Consider the following 4331-nt stretch of genomic DNA (forward strand, 5'->3'; position numbering starts at 1 on the left):
TTAGATAAAACTGTGCATGCTCTTGAGAAAGATACTTCTTTGCCAGTTGTTTCAAGTCATTCACCTTGGCTGCTTTTAGAGGGATAATACTACTGTATTTCCTCTCCAGGTCCATGGATAAATCATCAACACCTTTGTTTCTCTTGAATGGGTTGACCTTTAGCCATGGCTCCATTGGGTTCAGTGATTTCCTCATCCATATTTCGTTTTTATGAGACACTTCAATGAAAGATTCACTCTCATAGTCGAACTCCAAACTGCTTCCATAACTCAGCCATCTCAAAGACAATATTGGAACTTTCTGATCCTGGTCATCTTTAAACGAATTTCGGAAAGTTTTTTCTGCTAGAGTCTTGTATGCAAATACATCTTCTTGTTTCATGTCAATGACATCATATGGTTTCACCATTCTTGAGTGCTCTACAATTCGAATCCAGTCCTCTGGAATTAGGGCTAGCTCCTTTCGTTTTCTCTTCTCGATGTGTAAGAAATCCTGATCATTCGGTAATCGGGAGTGCCCTGTTTCGGGAAACTTGTGATCTACAGAGAAAAGGTTATCAACCACACATAGTCTCATGAAAAATGCCATCAGAAACCTGTTCCTATTTTGACCACTGCATCCCTCACTGTAGAAAATAATGCGTTTGGCATGTGAATGTTGGTCCAAATAGTGTTTAATTCAACTGGCAACCTCGTTAGCCCCTCTATGAGCACGGTTTTCTGGCCATAAATATATCGAGGCAGTGTTGGTTATACAGTTATGAATACCAAAGCTGTACACCCAGAGAAGTCTTTTGTGAAATACTTCCGAGGTTGTTAGAGTTGGTGTAGGGAGGTTTTGTTGAAAATCAAAAGTTAAGACCTCTGTAGCTTTATCAGGATTTCCTTCTATCTGTGATTTTTTTGCAGCCTCTGTGTCTTCTTTTCTACATTCATATCCTTTATCTGCTTTTCTTAGATGAATCTCCTTCTCAAATTTCAGTCTCTTTAGGTCTTGATCATTCTTAGTACTTTCCGCCAACTTTATCTTTACATCTAGTTCATCACATTTTGAGCAGGTGTCAGATCGGGGATATCCAAAAGACAGATTAAAGTGAGTGTTGAAAATATGCCTATATAGCCATAGTTTTACTTTACCAGAAAAAGGTAGCTTTTCTGCAACGTTGGCCAACTGTTCTGGTTGTTCTTTCTCAAGATAGAGCAACCACATTCTCTGAACACTTAGAGCTGGATCAAGGTAAGTTTTGTGTGGGTTATCTTTACGGGAGTAATGACTCTGACGACGGGGAAAAGAGTTAATATGAGTTTTGATCTTTTCAATAACACTTTGTGGTATCACAATATGATTTGAATGGCGGCCTCTCATATCCCGTGGCGGGGTTGTCCTATTGTGAGCCAGAAGACGCTGCAAACGCTTCTTGGAAATGGAATGAATTGACATGAAAGCCTGTTTGCAAACTTTAACATCAGGGTTTTCCTCCTGGTGGATATGATACGAAAAGGTAACCTCGCGTGGTTTCCTTGAACCATTTCGTACACGTCTCCTTTTCACGGTTGATCGGTGTATCAAATTGAAGAGGTGATGGTCTTGCAGATCTTTATTAGCTATGGAAAGAAAATCAGAAAGTAATTTCATACGTGATTCTTCAGTAATCTTGTCAAAACATTTATTTGTGCATTTGCAGTCGGATCCAACAGATTTAGATGTTACAGATTTCCCACTCCAACTAATGTAGTTCTCACCTTTCGCTCTTTTTGATTTAATCATGGGTTTTTTCCATTTTTCTTTGTTAACTTTTCTTTTCTTCCCTTTTTTGGGAGATTGATTTTGTTGTAATGGTAGATCAGCTCTTTGGGACAGTGTTTCTTCATTAACAGTGGAAGACTGTGTGGGCATGTTAGGAATCAGACCACCGCTATCATCGATACTATCATCAGAATTATTGGAGTAGTCTTTTTCAGGATCATAGTCTGGATCTTTAACTGTATCATCAACTGTATCACCACTTTCATCTTGAAGTAATGTGAATTTGTCAGTTTGATTTGCCACTACATAACTATTATCGACACCTTCTTCCGAGCACTCAACAGTTTTTTCGATGATGTGAGGAGCACACTCATCAGAGTCATGTTCTGATTCAAAAATGTCAATCTGGCCATTTTCAATTAACTGAAATAGCTCTTGGGCGGTATACCTTTTTTGGTTGTCCATGTTTTATGTCATACCAGGAAACTGTATTTCAAAATACATGAACCTGAAACAATAACAGTAACAATAATATGTTGCCAACAACCTAACCATATTAAATACAAATATTATTCCATTTTTGACAAAACAAAAAGCCGATAGTATTAATAATATACAAAGATCAGAGCACATCAAAATCCGCATTTCTCGTTATGTTCCATAGTTAACATGTTAATTCTAAAAAGGGTACAAGTCCAGAAATTGGAATCACCATGTCTCGAGCATAAAACAATATACATTTCAAAAATGTATTTGATTCTATTAATATTATTACTTTTATCAAGTTTTGATGAAAATAGAAGTCTTAAATATATACTTAGATCATACTGTGTTCATTTACAATACTCCATATATATGCAGTGTATACTGAATAACAAACATTGAACTATTTCTATTTCTAATCAGCGACAAACATATTATTATTTGCACAGTATATTGTAATCTGATAAAAGTATTTGTATTGATTGGTATTTTAAAGTCATGTTTAACAGAAGAAAATGCAGAATAAGGATACTTACCTTAAAATATCTTGACCACAAAATACAAAACCACATGGATTCCGCCATTGTGAAAAAAATATCCTTCGGTCTAAAAGGGGTTTAAGTCCACATCTGGACTTATACCCCTTTTAGATCTGCAATGGAAAAATATGAAATGCTATTTTGAACAGCTTTACATCATGGTACGCGTGGTATGTCACTTTAACGTGAGCGGAAGGTGTTGATGTGTGCCTTTAACCGGAAATGTATATTTTCACAAAATTGTGACTTATACCCCTTTTAGCATTGAGCCCTTCAATTATGATAACCGTATCCAGGTTTTGTCGTTCAGTTCAAAATAATCAATGTTATTGAAGAAACCAAAACCGTGGTTTGATAACTCCTTCGAAAGCTGTCAAAACTTTGCCAGGAGATTGTTAAAAGGGGTCAATGTATGATAACAAAATGAGGAAGGGCTATACCTCAACACTAGTTCCACATAATTATTTTTGGTTTCATTGCAATATTAGGCTATTCTTATAGACGTCCGCTAAGTACACTCCCTCGGGTCCAGACCACGCTAAGCCTACGATACGTTCCCACTACCCCAATAATCCATACCATGTCCTAAATAATTTTAACCGACGGCCGCCCCCTATTAGGAATTCAGACTAATGTTTCTTGTCTTCATTAGTTTCCAACTACTTATTAAATCTACTAACATTTAACAACTGGTAAAAAATCCAGCCCTCGTATTAAAATACCGTGCACAAAATAGTCATGTGCCTGTCTTCAATTTCCAGCGCCATTTCCTGCTCTGTCCATCATCCGCCTTAAGGACTCGAGTTATTAATAATACTTGGATTAACCCCAAAGTCAGATGCGAAAAGAGAGGTGGTGGGGTTACAGAGCATTTATGTATTTAATTGTAATAATCATTTGAAACATATCCTTGTTTTAAAAAAACCCAAATCGATAGAAAATTGTGTTCTTCGAAAGTTGGCTAGGCCTATCTGGGTATTTTCTTCATGCAATTTTAAATGGGTAGAACAATGAATAATGAAAATAGCCGAAACGTAGTGTTTTTCTCTTTACTTTTTGATAATCTCCATCAGTACACTGCTTTCGCTGCGTTGTAGGCTACTCTCAAATACCTCTATTTTTGTCACGCTTTTAAAATTCGCGTTTTACCACATGTATCCTACAAATTCCGCGTTTTAAACGTGACCATCATTTAAAGGAAAGATAACTCTTTCATTAAATTAAAGTTTATTTGGTGTGACTGTGAATTTTTCATGCAATATGTTTGTTTGATTTCTATTCGTTCAAATCGTAACAATATTTGTTTGTTACTGTTCAAAAATTCTGCATTCAAGATAAGTAGAAAACTTTATTACACTTTAATTTTAACAAAAAAACCCACAACCACCACCACCCAAAAAGCATTCGACAAAATTCAACTCATTCCCCGTTATTTGTTTTTATTAGATCTGAAACTGTCGTCCAAAACCCGTTGTGACAGTCAGAGTGTGTGAGAGCATTTGGGCGACGCGTTGTCATACAGACTTTGGGCGACAGTTGGTGTGTTTTTGGTAAAACAATTA

The sequence above is a fragment of the Gigantopelta aegis genome, chromosome 3 (assembly GCF_016097555.1).
Source record: "Gigantopelta aegis isolate Gae_Host chromosome 3, Gae_host_genome, whole genome shotgun sequence".
Taxonomy (NCBI): domain Eukaryota; kingdom Metazoa; phylum Mollusca; class Gastropoda; order Neomphalida; family Peltospiridae; genus Gigantopelta; species Gigantopelta aegis.